A 17,319-nucleotide genomic window follows, 5' to 3' on the forward strand; every position below is an offset into this window, starting at 1 on the left:
GGTGTTGTGATACGGACTTGGGCTACTGCTACCTTCTGACGGAATGATCCAGGCCTACTAATATTTGTAACTATTCAGAGCTTTCCTTTGGAACAGGACACCTGTGATGACCTTAGGGTAGGATGGTGGGATACAGTGAAAAGAAACTGGCTTAGCTCCCTTTCCGAGGTTATAACCTTTGCATTAAAGAGTGTATTGAAAGTACATTGTAGACTTTATGTAATCTTTGACTAAACCTGGATTTTATTTCTACCAACACTAAAGAATGTACAATGCGTGGGTTTGATGTCCCAGATATTTTGTCATGATGTTGTTGACGGCCAAGTGGCTATGTGAGGATGTAAGTTCTATTCTCTGTATGTCTTATCTTTGTTCTGTTTGTTCATGATGTGAACCTTTATAAAGTTTCACAAAATAAAAGATGCAGAGTACCAACACAAGCGAGGCCCCTGTTGGAAGGACACATCTGGAAAGCTCCAGACTTCCCCACAGGCCTGTCCAACACCTGTGCCAAGCACGTTTATATTCCTGTAGGCTGGGACCTGCAAATCACTGATCAAACTCAGCTGTGCAGCCCAATATACTGAACATGGGGATTGGCTCACAGAATTCAAACTGCTCTTTCTCCTGTTCTCTGATTGGTCTGTAGTGCATAGACCACACCTTTAAGAGGTCTGTCTGCCAATTTGGTTATCACATTCTTAGAAAGTTCAATTCCGCTGGTTCCCATGTAACAGACAATGGGCCTCATTCCGAGTAGGGCGGTAAGGGTTAACAGTCACCGGTAACGAGACCGGTGCCGTTAAACCCTTACCGCCCTACTACGAGTTCTCTTTGCGGGTCCTTCCTTAACGTCTGCTTTTAACGACCCGCAAAGGGACTTTAGTGCTAATAACGGTACCGTAATTTACGGTACCGTTATTAGCGCCTTCCCCATTCCCGTTGAGCCTTATGGGGGCTCAAATGGGGAAGGGCCCTGGTGAATGGGGAATTACCGGTCCCTCCAACCTTGGAATGGACCAGTAATTACTCCATTCACCAGGGCGGAGTTGGAACGATTTTGGAGGCAGCCATGCCGCAAATAGCGGCGTGGTTACCTCCAAAGTCGGAATAAGGCCCAATCTCTTTCTTGGCTCTTTTGGGATCTGGTTGACAAATCATATGTATTGCTGACTATTTCTGGCTGTGGAACTATGCATTATCCTGGCTTCTGGTGAGTGCTGTTGCCCTTGCCCACCCTTATCCACCCTGGCCAATCACAAAACATTCAGTGACTTGTAACAAATCCTCAAGGTTAATGGGTTTACTGAAGTGTACACTCTCTTCTTAAGATTTCCATTGCTTCACAAAAGATCACGGATTAATAAGGTTTCAAGGGAGCAGGATGCACTATTTGAACTAAAAGAGAAGGTTTCAGGAGGGTGGTGGAATAAGTCAGCGCTGGGTATGCTCACTGCGCCCCTTAATGAAGGATTAAGCCAGCTTTCTGCGGAAAAGGATAGTTCTCCCCTTTATAGTGGTTGCAGGGTTCCCAGGTTATTCCGATGGGGGTGGGTCTTTAAAATATTCACCCCGCCTCTTAATTCCAGGTAAATTATGCGTTACTTTTGGCTTGACTGGTTAGTTTCCCCCTAACAGGCCTCTGGGTCGTTCACCCTATTTGCCCCCTAGTTTTTGTTACCCTGGGGGTCAGTAACAGGATATTTCTTTCTGGGCTGGCGACGAGCTGCAGACCTATATCAGCTGAACCTCTTAGTCTTAATCCTTTATCACAGATTCAGGAGGTTTTTGTCTACAGATACTGACTATGGTTCAAAGAGATAAATCATGCTTCTAGACCTTTCTGTTACAGGCATGACTAAATTCAACATTGGAGGACGGGTTGAACAACATGCTGCATCTCCCTTTTGCCTATGTTCACTGTAACATCCTTGGGGCTAATAACACTAAGTGCACTCAATTTTGCTGAAAATAATCAGGAAAGATAATTACCATTTGAAGATAGCTACAGAATAGACGGACTACATTTATTAGATCGTTTCTGCTCTCTCCTCAGGGCAAGGGACGAAGAGCAGGATGAGCAAGTGCCTTTGTCAGCTTCCAGGAAAACTGCAGTCCTGATAAATACCTCTGTGAAAGCCCCTGGCAAGAGCTAACATTACCCCAAATAACAAAATTACACAAGTGCGAGAGATGCAGACATATAAAGCAAAGAGGCATGGAATGCCATTTTTCTAAATGCTCATGGCAAGCCCTTGATAAAAGTATATAGTTTATAGCGGTGGTGGATGAGAGTCAAGCGAAAGATGCCGTTAGAAATAATACACATCCAGAGACAGCACGCGCCGAAAAGCTCCAAAGCTGGGCCTGGATAACATTGACGCTGAAGAAGGACGTGAAGCGGATCCAAACTCTCTCCCCACAGATCCTATAGCATCTGCCGGCTCCCGAGGCATTTTTCACCAAAAAACAAATAAAAGAAAACGGCTATAGGTCATTGTGTGTACAAAAAAATACACAATATACCAGTCCATCAGCAACCGATGATCATGTGCAGGAGGCAAAGGCAACCATCTGTCCAGAGCTTAGAATATCATCATATGATTAATATTAATTTAGCTCGTTCCACTCCCCTGATCAAAGTAATACACATTTCTAAAATTAAGTTAATTGAGTTTGTCACAGCCTCTTCTCGATCATACCGTGAGGTGGCAAGAACATAAGGTGTCGATTAAAGAGGGCGTCTTTGATTACAGAGGTGGGTTTAGAGAAAGCAGATAGACAGCATTAGGGGAAAGCTCCTCCCCATGTGAAGTAGAAAAGATGGTCGACAGGGCTAGTGCAGTATTCACCTCATACAGAAAGAGGAGGCCGGCAAAGGGAAAAAACCGTGCTGGCGCTACTAGCCCCACTACCAGGCTGATAGATTTGCAATCCCTAAAGGTAGAGTACCTCCAGGGAAACCATGAAGTACCTTTTATTCAGCCGGTTACCGATGGCTTAAACAAATAGAAATGCTGATGTGCTGGAAAAGGGTGTATTGTTGCCCACCTTGGATATTACTCCAGCATCATACTGGTGTGTGTGAGTTTGCATGTGTACAGCCACAACTAACTGTCTAGGAATCTTTCCCTAAACTCCCCCACCCTATCCAAACTACGTACCCTAACCCTCTTTTCGGTTTCCCTCAAACCCCCATACCTACCCACAACCTCTCACTAATCCCTCTTCCCTCCCATTGGCTGTCCCTTGGTCCCCTGTAACTGTGGAAATCAAGAACCTGTGCCAAGCAAGGTGGGAGGGGTCGTCCCATTCGGCTTCTGTGGTTCGGGAGGGGTTGGCGATTGTTAGGTAGAATCCTGTGCAGTGCCCTTAGGGACCACTACACACAATTAAGACTACAGGTGGCAATACAGGTTTTACCTTTGGGACAAGCCTGTACTACTATGTCAGAGTGGTAGCAGTGGCGGAGCAGCCAGGCTTATCTCAAGATTATATTAGCAGTAGCAGAGATTAAACAAAGGGACCACAATTACTGTGATCCAAGCAAACTGGTCAAGTGTGCAGAGCTTGCTAACGCAGGTTCGAATCCCGGCAGGGCCAAACTCAGCCTTTCATCCTTCTGAGGTCGATAAATGAGCACCACACACCGTGGGTACCCTCAGATACCTGAGGGTTTGTAGCGCTATATAAATGCCGAATTAATATTATTAAACACTGACTCAAGGTTTCAGGTAGAAAAATATAAGTACATTTATTTTTAAACCATTCATTATAAACACAACACTTCTATTAAACTCAAATAAAAACCACACGTTAAATATACTACAACTAACCAATTCACTTTGTACAGTAAGTCTCAAGGTAAGTACTCTGTGTTTGAATGAACCGGTGTTACAAACAAAACACGTTACCATGAATACGACTGCGATCACTTTTTGACAGTTCGGTCTACTAAATAAACGCGTATCCGTGACATGAAATGCTACCGGGGCAAAAACACACTTAGCACCTGAGATACCCAGATGTAGTTGGAGGCAAAAATCACAGGCAATATTTTGGTTAGGCAGGCAGAATCAAGAAACACTCAGAGACAGAAGTTCAAAAGTCAAAGGGCCGGAGCCAGGGTCGAAAGACACCAGGGCCTGTTGTCGAAGATCACACAGTCAGACAGTTCACGATTCAACGTAGCCAAAAGTACTTAGATATTGTCAATGTTCGGAAGCAAAAGTTATAAGAAGGAGGGAAGACAAGGGCAAGCCTTGGAAATGAAGAAAAGGAATTCACCCAGTTTCCTCAAGTAGAACACAGTACCTTGTTCCAATGGTGCAGCTGGTCCTGGCAGTTGTTCCTGTTGGTTTCCCGCAGACCCATAATTCCTGGAGCTTCGTTGTGAAGGAGGACGTCTGAAGGGGGTCTGCACCACACAGGGATGAAGTCGGCAGCGACGAGGAATAAAAGGTGCGCTCCTTAAAACAGGAGAGGCTCTTCAGGTGGCTATCCGGACCACTACAGCAGCGTGCAGCGATTTCGACCAAGGAAGAGGATCCTCTGGCTGTAGAAAATGAGCTGGTTGTCCCCACCAAGCTCAAGGGAAGAAGACTTCGGACTGGGTCTTCTCTAAGTCGTTGAAGGGGAGATAGCTCAGGACTGCAGCAGGGCTTCACCGGGACGGGGTAGTTGCAGCAGCCGTAGTTCTCTCCGCTTCTCTTCGGTTCCTTGTAGTTCCAATGGCGAATCTCTGACTTCTAGCCCAGGAGACCTGTCTTATATGCGAAAACAACCCATTCACACAGCCTGGCTGTCAATCTCCCAGCAGGGGGGTTGTCCAGCCCGGACAACTACCCTGGCCAATCATGACAAAGTGCGACTTGGGTTTCCTAGGATACCCAGCAGAAAACAAAAAGGCAACTATATAATTCCATACATTAGTCACTATTAAATTTAGAGCTATTATAATATATAATCTCAATGGAATACTGGTTGTTTTATCCCTTGGGTGGTTACAGTATTTCTGCTATTTGCACCTTCTGCCAGCTATTGCTGCAGATTGAAAGGTAGGCATATTGAAGACCTGGGAAATCTCAGAACTGCCTTCGCATCTGCCAATGAATTAAGTGAATTTCCCTTTCAGTGAAACAGAAGGGATCTTTGGAGGATGGTCAGTACCCAATACAGTCACCAACAGGGCCAGCGCACTAGAAAGGCTAAGCACTTCCCTAGTGCAGTACTCTTCAAGAGGTAACAGGCGCCTATGCAGCACTGGCTTCCACCTGGTTTGATTTTATGGGGTTGTCTTTAGGTTGAGCTCAGTGCGGCAAGAAGCTGGGGAAAGGACAAGGTAGACTTAAGCAAACAAATAGGTTTTTAGCTGTGCCTTAAATTGATTGAAGTCCTGAATCAGACATAGGGCAACCGGTAAAGTTTTCCACAGTTTAGGGCCTGCCACTGAGAAAGGCCGTCCTCCACAGCATTGCAAACGATAGCGCAGGACATTGAGCAGGGACTGTGAGGCGGATTGCAAGGATCTGGCCGGATAGCAAGGTGTTATTTTATTCTGTAGGGCTTTCCAGCCTCTGTACAGCTTGGCCCTACAGATAAGACATAAAGGGGTCATTAGTATGGCTATAGGTGTTAAAAATGATAGTAAATCCGTTACCATACTCATTATCATTGGCAATGAGAAGCGTCCACTATGAAAATGTCCAAAAAGTGATTTATAAGTACCTGAATATCAAAAAGACTATTTGAATGAAAATGAGTATCAATTGCCACTTGTGGGTTAATGAATAATACAGAAATTGATGTTTTGGAATGTGTGTATTGGAACACTTTTTGTTATAATAGTATATTTGTCCGAAGTCCTAATAGTAAAGGGCCCCCTTTCGTTAAACAGGTAAATCTGTTACCGCCACTTTTATCACTACGCCGAATTATGCCTTCCAGAAACTTGGCGATAATTCAACTGGCGGAATTACCACTGGCGAAATTACCACCAGTGCTAATTCCTCCAAGATCAAGCGGAATTAGCACTGAGGCCAATTCTGTCAGCAGAATTACCGCTGGAAATTGTAAATTGTAAATTGTAAATTGTATTTCCACAGCATTACAAGTGGAAATTCAGCAAAATGTATTTATGTATTCACATTTGTAGAGCGCACAGCAGCCCGTAGGCATCGTGGTGCTGGTTACATAGAGGATGTACAGGCTTAGTTACATAGTACATAAGACATAGTGAAAATGCAAACAGTACATTCTTAGTTACAAGGAAAATCAGAGACAGAGGCAGGCTTAGCATATAGAGGACATAAGCCTGTCGGTATCGGTGGGGTTAGTTGCCATCAGAAATCAGCAGTAATTTAGCCCAAAACACAGTGCAATTACTTCCACCAAAAAGGTGGAGGTAAATTCATACAGGTGACGGAAATCGAGGCACAGGTGCACCAGATCCACTCAGGAGGGGTATATAAGGGCCACAAATTCCCCAAACACACATTCAAGCAACACGCAGCCACAAGTACACATTGCTTATGGGAACCACACCCTCCTACTATTCATCCAGCTACAGCAGCATGCAAGAGCCCAGCAGGGAAGGAGACAGGCACAGCAAAGTCACAGGAGGTGTGTGCTGTCGAGGGTACCCATACCACATGTCCGTCCATGCCCTTGGACAATGATGGACAACCAATTACTGACACTCTATCATTTGGACTGATCCAGGCTGATTGCCAGAGTGCCATTGCAATCAAAACTGCACCCCCCCCCTCCCGCTAAAGCTTGTGCCTGTCCTACACATCTGTGCCGTGGGCAGAATCCAGCAAACCTTTGGGACACTGCATGGGATATCCCAGCCAACTTTCTCAAAGGTGCTGGAACAAGTCCCGGATGCACTCATGAGGCATGCCCATCAGCACATATCCATGCCCACCAGCCAGGTGCAGGTGCACGCAGTTAAGGCACATTTTTACACCATTGCCCTTTTCCCTAATACCATAGTGGCATTGGATTGAATACATGTGGCATTGGTGCCCACCGAGGCAATGGCACAGGCCTAATGGAACAGGAAACAGTACCATTCCATGAATGTCCAAATGACATTTGATTCAAACCTCACAATTACCCACTGCTGTGCCCGATACCATGGTGCCACACATGAAGCCATGATACTGAGGAACAGCATCCTACCAGCAGACATCGACACATACAGAGAACAGCTTAGCTGGCTTGTGGGTAAGTAGCAGTAGTCAATCTGACAAGGACATTCTGTGACACACATGAAGAATGGAACATGGAGTAATGTGATATGACTACAAGTCCCATGATGCATCACCAAAAAAGCAATTAACTGGTGTTGGGCCATGAATGACTTACCCCAGTACAAATACTCCACAGGATTTCCTGCCATGCAAGGTAGCAGAACACAATCAGGGACACCAAACAAGACACCTGTCAAACCATTTCCAGACATTGCATGGTCATAGGGCGGTACATGGCCTACTGCCATCTCCATACTCTCAACTGCATGGGTGATGTCAGCGCATATACAAAGATGTGATGAATTATGTCGCATAAACTGTGAATGACTGTAAACACACTGAGGGCCCTATTCTCATGTAGGTGTTAAGTACCGAAAACAACGTTAAAAGGCTTAACAACCTTTTCGGTACTTAAGACCTATTCTGAAGTTGGCGCATTCCTCAGAAGTCGAAAGGAATGCGGCAATTTCCGACTATATGTGGCGGTTGCTGGGATGGGTTGGAAACCAACCTAGCAACCGCCACATTCGGAAACTGGCTTATTGGAAGCCTATTTTTGTGGCACTCCGCCAGTTTAATATGTGTGCTACACATGCACCCAAATACAGTACCCTATGGGTGCCGTTAAACTGGAGGAGTGCCACAAGAAGCCTTGTTTAGTGTAAATGAAAGTATTCATATACACCCGTGTGTTGTATATGGACACTTTCATGTACACCAAAGCAAGCAGCTTCAACGTTACATTGAAGCTGCTTGGTGTACATGAAAGTGTTCATATACAACACACGGGTGTATTTGAACACTTCCATTTACACCAAACCTAGCAGATTCAACGTTGCAGCATGCAACGTTGAAGCTGCTTGCTTTGAATGAAAGTGTTCATATACACCGCACGGGTGTTTATGAACACTTCCATTTACACCAAAGCGAGCAGCTTGCAGCATGTTGCAGTTGCAGTTGCAGCAGTTGCAGCATGCAACATTGAAGCTGCTTGCTTTGAATGAAAGTGTTCATATACACCGCACTGGTGTATATGAACACTTCCATTTACACCAAAGCGAGCAGCTTCACCGTTGCAGCATGCATCGTTGAAGCTGCTTGCTTTGAATGAAAGTGTTCCTATACACCGCACGGGTGTATATGAACACTTTAATTTAAACCGAAGCAAGCAGCTTCAACGTTGCATGCTGCAACGTTGAAGCTGCTCGCTTTAAATGAAAGTGTTCATATACACCATAAATGTGTATATGAACACTTTCCTATACACCACAGTAAGCAGTTTCAACATTCTGCAATGTTGAAGCTGCTCACTTTGGTGTATAGGAACGTGTTAATCTGTGTTCTCTGCAGCATTTTCGTAAAATAATGAATCTGTCGTTATTTTACAAAAATGCTGCCGAGATTGGATTGCACCCGTAACAGCTTTAAACAAGCACAATCCTCACAGATCGCTGTCGTGCTCTACGAGGACGCCCAGGCCCACTTGAGAATAATAGTGGAGCCTGGGCATTCGCTTTTGCCGCAGTGAATCATACTGTTTAGCACCTTCACTGCGCCAAGTTGAGAATAGGGCCCTGAGTAGGGCAATGCCCATCCACCACAATGGATGCAGGGTGCATCATCCACATGCACACATAAGCGTGCATGGGCCAACGGCACTACAGTCCCATATCCATGTACCTTGACAAACAGACCGCCATGTCTAACACTGTACATTCAATATTTTGTAGGTGATGCAGGCTATCCACAGTTACCCTGGCTGACGTTGCAGGTGAATACAGGGCACCTCAGGACATACGTGGGGAGGTGAGGGAAGAAGGAGTGGTCCGCCAAGACCTAATGAACAATTTCATTGACTTAGCACATATGCACCTCTGAAGTCACTGAAGATTCACTGAATGCGCATGTATCCCCACCATAGAATAAACACTGTACAAATTATCAAGGCTCAACAGTCATTTATTTTCTGATTAACAAACCCTGATCCCCAACTCCATCACTCAGCCCACACCCTGATCCCCAACTCCATCACCTACCCCACCTCCCCCACACCCTGATCCCCAACTCAATCACCCACTCCGCACCCTCAGTCTGTCCCATATTCTGCACACTAGCACTTCCTTTTGTCCCCTTATTTTGCAGGCAGGGGAACAAAGGACATGCAGGGCTGGGAGTGCCTGGGCGACGTGCTGGCCAACGACTGCTCAGTACGGGTAGCTAAGTACGGGTAGCTAAGACTAAACTGACTAGTGCACTGCCCAAGAGGTGTTCCATGGTCACAGTTATTCCCTTGGCCATGGCCACATGTGAGGCCAGGATCTGTTCTGCGGACTCCCTCACCCTCTGGCTGATGAGGCTGCTGCTTGCATTGGTATGCACTTTACTCCAAGGATCTGACCACCCATCCGGAGGCCCCCTGGATGACATCACGCATGGCCTGTGAATGGCCCAATTGTTCCTGTGCAATGGAATACATTTCTGCCTGCAGTTTATCTATTCTATCCAGCCGCTCCCAAATGACCTGCAATGTGGTGCCCGGCACTGGCTGAGGAGATTTTCGTGGTCATCGTCTTGCTGGAAGTAGAGGCCACTGAGAGATGACAAGGGTGAGCTGGAGGACTGCATTGGCGAGAGGCTGTGCAGGGGGGAGGATTCGGGTGAGAATTGTCTCACAGATGCATCTGGTGGACTGGTGGTGGAAGAGGAAGACTGATAGCACATTGTCAGCGGGTGCAGTCGGCTGGGCACATGGCTCACTGTTGTCACCACTTGGGCAAGTGTGTGGTTCTCCTGTGTCTCGAGCAGGGGTGGGAGGTGCGCCTGTTGCAGATGGAGCTGCAGACTCCCTGATGGCCTGAGTAGGCCTTTCAATTGTCTCTGGTGTGCCATTGGCCATGGAGGTGGACGACATTGTTGCCTTGGTTCTTTTCTTGGGAGTACATTCCCACTCCTACCTGAGGCATGGCCTGTGGCCTTTGTGGTGCCTATTTCTTGGTGCTTATGTTTCTGAGGTACTGGCACCTTCAGAGGGTTTCTGGGTGTCTTGTGTGCCTGTTGGGAGACATGAAAATAAATGTGCGTCAATACCTTCATGGAAATGTGTTTGGTGAGTTGTCATGTAGTGCCACATGTTCTATGGGGTCACAGGATCCTAAGCCTCCATAGGGGCATACTTCATGTGACTGACAATATGGCAGTTTACTGCATTGATTGATGTGTGTGCATATGGTTGTGTCGGGGCCCTGCCTTTCTTGGACTGTGCAGTCATATGCGTCACTGACCTACAGGGTCACATATGCATGTGTAGGGCAGGACAGATGAAGTACTGTCGGCTGAGGGGTGCTAGCTGTGTAGGAGTCCTGTTGACATGAGTTTGGACATTATTGTGTCCATGTGGGCCTTTGAGCTACTGGTCAGTTGCAGTGTTTGTTAAACATCCAGTGGTGCTCTTTGCTTGAGTTGTGCTACATGTTTGGAACCATGCTTGCTGTGGTGTCTGTGCATGGGTGACCGGTGTGCGGGCAAGGGGTGGTATTGATGTGCACTGCAGATGTGTATCATTACTAGCAGTTCAATGGTGTTAGTTGCATACGTTATGCCCTCGTCATCCTGCTTGGTTGGAATCTAAGGAGGATCACGTCTTCAGTGACTTTTGTTGTCATGGTCTGCAGTGTCACATGGATGGGTCATGCATTGTAGGGGTTGTTGTGTCCTGGATGCATGGCAGTTTGTGTATGTGGGCATGCAATCAGGGTTGTTCTGCAATGGGCCCAGCATTCACTCACATACTCACCAGGCTCCCCTTGGCTGCTGGCTTCAAAGTCAGCCGAGCCCACACCATCCAGGCCAACCATGTGGAGGATACTGCTGATCACCTACTCCCATGGGGTCAGCTGTAGATGTTCTACAGTTCCTCGGCCTGTGGTAGCAGTCGTTCTGCAGTGATTTGAGATGAGGCTACCGACTCTGGACTTGAAGTCGTTTCACCTCTTTTTCATGTCCTCTGCATCACATGGAATATGGCCTATAGCCACCACCTTATCACTGATGTCTGCCCAGATGGCATTTTGCTCTGCTGGGTGGTCTTCCGATGTTGGGCCCTGTAGAGTTCATCAGAATGTGCCACCACCTTCTCTGCTAGTACTGTGAGCTATTGGTTGTTACATTTATTTTCTTGCCCTTCCCTGCAGACAAGATTTTGCTTGCCGATGAGGATGCATGGCAGTCCTACAGGTTGATTTCCAATGAAATTAATTTTTAAAGATGGCCGCCACAGTACTTCCTTTTCCGGAGATGACGATATTTCCGCAAGCTGTAATTCTGCTGGTGGTGAAGCCTCTGCTGGATTTTGCACTGAAGAACCCGGGGTTAACGATAATTCCACTAATAATTGGCAGAATTACTGTCGCTTTCTATTTTTCGGTAATAATTCTGCTAGACAAAATTACAGTTAGCACCAAGGGTGGGTGCGTGCCCATGCCACGTTGTGATATGGCAGTGATTCTGTAACACACCACGGCTGTAACATTAAATCCACAGTGGCAAAATGAATGCTGTTTCGCAGCCATACTCGTAATGAGACGCAAAGACTTAAATTGTACACGTGATGCCACAGGTTAACAATGCAATTTGCGTCAAGCAGATGATACTGGATTAACATAGGGAATACCCATAATCAATCAAACCGTTGCATTTTGCAGAACCTGTAATCAATTCAGCAGCTATCCTTTCTGTGCAAGCAGTATCGCATTGCAATAGTCGAGGCTGCCATTAATAATGGCAGCAACTACTTGGGCGTGAAAATTTAGGGCAAACCTTCTCTGTGCGGTTCTGGACAGTCCTTGGATCTGCTTCGCTTCTCTGAATACTTGGCTCCATGTATAGGTCGATTCTGACCTATTGGTGATCTGCGGCTATGCACTCAGGCCCCCTCCTCATATCCCAAAGTCTAGTGAGTGCTCACACCCAGCTGGCCAATGATAAGATCTGCCCCAATCATGCACACCAGCAGTGGTCCAATCAGGGACCACTGTGGCTCTCATGCTCTCGTGTACACCAATCATCCTGGCACCAGTAGTGTGTACCAGTAGTGTGTATTGGGACTAGACAGTCCAGCCTACTTCCTGCATGCCTACACATGTGATCTGCATTAGCCCGCAAAAAGCGTCTGCTTTTGCAGGTGAATGCATGCCCAAACAAGGACTCCCTGGGTCACAAAGACTAGGAGGAAGGCCAATGGACAAAATGTGCAAAGGAGAAGACAAAAGTACTCATGGCATGGCCATGACGGACTCCAGCCACAGTCATGAGCCAAACTCGGTAAGCACAGTATGGGTCAGTAAAGAAATGTAATAACATATGAAAAAGCTTCTGCTGTCACCAGTCTAATCCTAGGTACATTGTCCATTTACCAAAAAATCCTTAAGGGGGTGACTAGGGCCCGAAAACGCAAGGACCCCAGTGTGCGGTGCAGTGATGTACTTTGTGCACTGAAATACAACAAAGTCATAAGACTAAGAGAAACAAAGTTTCTCAGTACTGACTGCCTGAAGGACAAGCCATTTTCCCCACAACGATGAGCGAAAGCACAGTGGAGTGCAGTTGAAGGCTGCGTTCCACTGGCAGAAAGTCAGAACAATAGTCTGAAACAAAAGCAAAATGTTTAGGGGGGCCACAAATATAGAGGTAAAATAGCAGTAACAGACATTAATATGGATTCGGTGCACATAAGTGGGCAAAAACCAAGTTGTTCGGGATCCAAAATCTGGTTGTCCTCCAAAAAGACTTTAAGCTTTGGAGTGACCAATGCTTCCCAACATTTTCATCAAAAACGGTAGCAAAGATATGGGGTGATAAATAGAAAGTGTAGCTGCGTCTAAACTGGACTTTCTTTTTAGCATGGAACAACCATTGCATACTTTAGATTAGTGGCTATAGAACCAACCATAAGGGATGGATTTAGGGTTTCTGCAAACATTTCACTTGCATCTTTCACACTTGCTTGAAGCTAGAAAAGTTGAATTGAATCCATTGGTGATGCTAACTTTATGAACTTTATTAAATCTTATGACTTGTAAGGGATCAAAAAGATGAAAGGAATCCAAGCTGGCAGGGCAGGGGACGTTTTCAAAACATTGCCATGATACAGATGGCATAGATGGTTCAATGGCAATAGACGGGGGAAGTGTGCAACCAATATTAATTCTAATATTCTCAATTTTTTCCACAAAATAATTAGCTAGGTCATTGCACAATTTCTATGAGATGGAAGCTACCGAACACAATTTAGGGGATGAAAGGTCCTTTATCATCTGAAACAATTTTTGGGGGATGTTGAATGCAGATATAATGGTTTCCTCAAGAAACAGTCACTTGGCAGATGTAATAGCTAAATGATAAGAGGCCAAGATTATTTTGTAGCAGGATTAAGATGCAGAGTTGGGATTAGAGCACCATTTACGGTTGGCTCGACAAACCTTTACTGTGAGTATGTGCAATTCAGAGAAAAACAAAGGAGCATAAGGGCAAGCCGCTTTCCTAACCAGCTTTTAGGGTGGTAGTTGATCTGCAGCAGTACCACAGACTGCAACCAATTATGTCAATAATAATGGACCATTTCTGAAGTTGATAATTCAATGTGATCTCTTGTAGGAGCACAGGAAGACTAAACTGACGCCAGTTTCTTTGTGCTGCCTTCTTGTGTGAGACCGGCAACAGGAGACTTAAAGGAAATAAGTGGTGGTCCGTCCAAGGTGAAATCTGACTTGTACTGGGGCGTACCAGTTTGGGTGATGAAAAATGGACTCAGCCCAAATGTATAAATCACCAAGTACACAAAGATTATTATGTGCTAAGGATAACGCTGAAATAGCCAGAAACAAAAAAAGTTAGACTTGATGAAGGGGGTTGATACCCTATGATACCCTATCAGGAGGTAGCGGGTACAGGACGAAGTAACTGATATTCTAAATAACATGGCATCACATTCAATAGTGGGGGTCAATGGGAGGAGGTAACAGGAGAGACTATTTTTAAAGATTAAGGCCACCAGGGTGGGGCACCATCCGATACACATGTAAGATAGAGTATCCATTATTGAGAATCTGTACCATTTATGGACCTGAGGTCTCCGTAAGCCAAGTTTCTGCAATGCATACTAAGTCAGTTGCAAAAACCTGGAGGAATGTAAATATTGGTTAAAAAAACAGGTCTATCCCTTTATTTTCTGTTTACGGGGAGTATGTGGCAGACGAGCGATGAATCTTATCACAATACAAGAAGCACCACAAACTATCCCCTCCTCTGTTGACTAATTTCAAATGAACAACTTGCAAATAAAGTGACATTTAAACCTTCCAGTCACCAAACAAAGACCTCCATCTTTAATCAATGTATAAAAATATATTTACATTTTATTTTCAAGATTCACATGTCTTTTTTTTTTTTAAACTTTTATTTTTGTTGGCAGCGGCAAATAGCATACACATACATCAGAGCAGCCAAAAATGATTAGATACATGTATAAATGAGTACAGTTGTACATAGGAACAGTGAAGCAACAAAGAATAAGGAATACAGCATCACGGAGCATCCAAAGCTGCGGCACTTAACAGAGATGATTGCGAGGAATTGTCCAGTGTGTCTTGGCAGTTAAGGTAGTGGTTAAAGGCGGACCATATGTTTTTGGGGCGGGAGCAGGCTGGGAGCATACTGAGGTACACTTCCTCACAGTTCGGGGACCATGTTAATAAGTTCAAGCATTTCTGGAATGTGGGGGGGGAGGAGCACTTCCAGTTCTGTAAAACACATTTCTTAGCAATTATACAGCTCACATTTAAGAATTTAGCTGCACCTTTAGCCACCTCAGCCTGCCACACCCCAAACAGAACCCCCATCGGGTCAGGATCAATAACAGTGTCACAGATTTCCGACCGTGTTTTCAGGATCTCATCCCAGAATGCGGCCAGCCTCGGGCAATCCCAAAACATGTGCAAATGACCTGCTCCCTCCGCGCCGCAGCGAGGACAGAGCCGTGGGTCCGAGCGCACAAACCTGGAGATCATACGCGGGTTGTAATACAGCCTGTTCAACAGTTTGTACTGAATGGTGCGATAGCAAAAGTTTAGGGAGACTCTATTAGTGTGAGAGCACATCTTTTCCCACAATTGGTCCGTGAGTTCCAACTCCAGTTCGGACGCCCAGTCGTCCCGGGCCCTGGAAGGCTGTGGTGGGGCACCAGTTAGGAGAAGTTTGCATAGTGAAGAGACCACCGCGCGGACACCACCCGAATTGGCGATGTAAGAAATCCCAGGGGAGTCCGAGGGCTCATTGGGAAACTCGGGCCAAGCACTTCCGAAGGCAGCCCAGAGTCTATAAAATTGCAGTTCCAGTGGTGAACTCGAGTGGCCCGGCCTCCAAGTCTGCGGTGTTATGAATTGCCCGTCCGGGTAGAAATCGGTTAGGGCAAGGTACCCCAGGGTCTCCTAGTCTCGTGCCAGGGCCATGTCATATGTGGGTTTCAGCCTGGGAAACAGCCAGGCGGAAAGCCACTTGTAGTATGGGTGTTGCTCATCACATGTGGCGAATATCCGACCCCAGGCCTGCACAGTGGTTCGGACCGGGTCAATGGTGGAGTCTGCCTCGTATCGTCGGTGTAATATTAAAGACATTATATTGGTGCCGGCTGCCGCAAAGGACTCCAGCTTGACATGGGGGCGGGCGGTGGGCCCTGGGTACCAGTAAGAGGCAAACTGTGCCTGTGCTGCGATCCAGTACCACAGCCTATCAGGGGCGGTGAACCCACCTCGTTCGTAGGGGAGTGTCATATCAGACCATTTTTTACGCAAGGCACCCGAGTGCCACAGGAACTGAGCGCACAGCTTGTGTAGATCTAAGTATCTCTTACCGGGCTAGATAGGTACATTAGTGAATATGTACAGCAGCTTGGGGAGCAGTATCATCTTTGCAAGCGAGAGTCTCCCCGCCAGTGATAGCGGAAGGGAGCGCCTGCGCGCCATCCTGGCTTCTGCTTGTTCTGTCGTGGCCAAGTAGTTGTCTGCTAGCAGTGTGCCTTTGGTCAGGGACACCTGGGTTCCGAGGTATTAAATCCCGTCAGGGGACCAGCGGAGCGGGTACTCAGTGGCAGGTTGTACAGTGGACCTTGTGAGAGGGAAGAGCTCGGATTTGGTATAATTAATAGTGAAACCAGAGTATGTGCCTATGCGGATGATGACGAGTAGGATTGGGTCAAGGTGAATAGTGGGGTCTCTGATAAACAGCAGCACTTCGTCCGCGTTGAGTGAGATAATTTCGGGGGTATCCTGCAGCCGTATCCCTTTACGTGAGTGACACTCCCTGTTGTAGTCCGCCATTGGCTCAATTGCCAGGGCGAATAGGATCGGGGAGAACGGGCATCCCTGTCGGGTACAAAGGGAGGGAACAAAGCGGACGTTTGGGAGTTGACTCGGACCCTGGCAACTGGGGAGGTGTATAACAACTTAATATATGCAATAATCTGGGGTCCTATGCCCATAGTTTCCAGGACGAGCCACATGAACATCCAGGACACCATGTTGAATGCCTTCTGAGCACCAGTGTGACCGCAACTGCATTTCCACCCTGGTCAATTTGTGACATGACATTAAGCAGCCTTCTAATGTTATGGGACGTGGATCTGTCGGGCACGAAACCTGACTGGTCATCTTTAACCATATATGACATGACAGGGAGGAAGCGGTTAGCGATCACCTTGGCAAAGATTTTAGTGTCATCAGTGAAAGGTGCCGGTATGATCCGCAGTCATCGCTAGGCTTCCCAGGTTTGAGTAGGACCGTAATGATGGCCTCAGATAGTGTTGGGGGAAGGGATCCTAGCTGGAGTGACTCGTTCCATACTTCAAGCAATTTGGGGGCCAATATAGCTACATGTTCCTGATAAAATTCTGCCGTTAGCCCGTCGGGGCTCTGTGCCTTTCTTTTAGGAAAACTGGATATGGCCGCCACTATTTCATCCAGTATAATTGGAGAATCTAGTTTGTCTTTGTTGCGGGGGAGACACAGGTAGT

The sequence above is a fragment of the Ambystoma mexicanum genome, chromosome 2q, assembly GCF_040938575.1.
Source record: "Ambystoma mexicanum isolate Mex_15411 chromosome 2q, UKY_AmexF1_1, whole genome shotgun sequence".
Lineage (NCBI taxonomy): Eukaryota > Metazoa > Chordata > Amphibia > Caudata > Ambystomatidae > Ambystoma > Ambystoma mexicanum.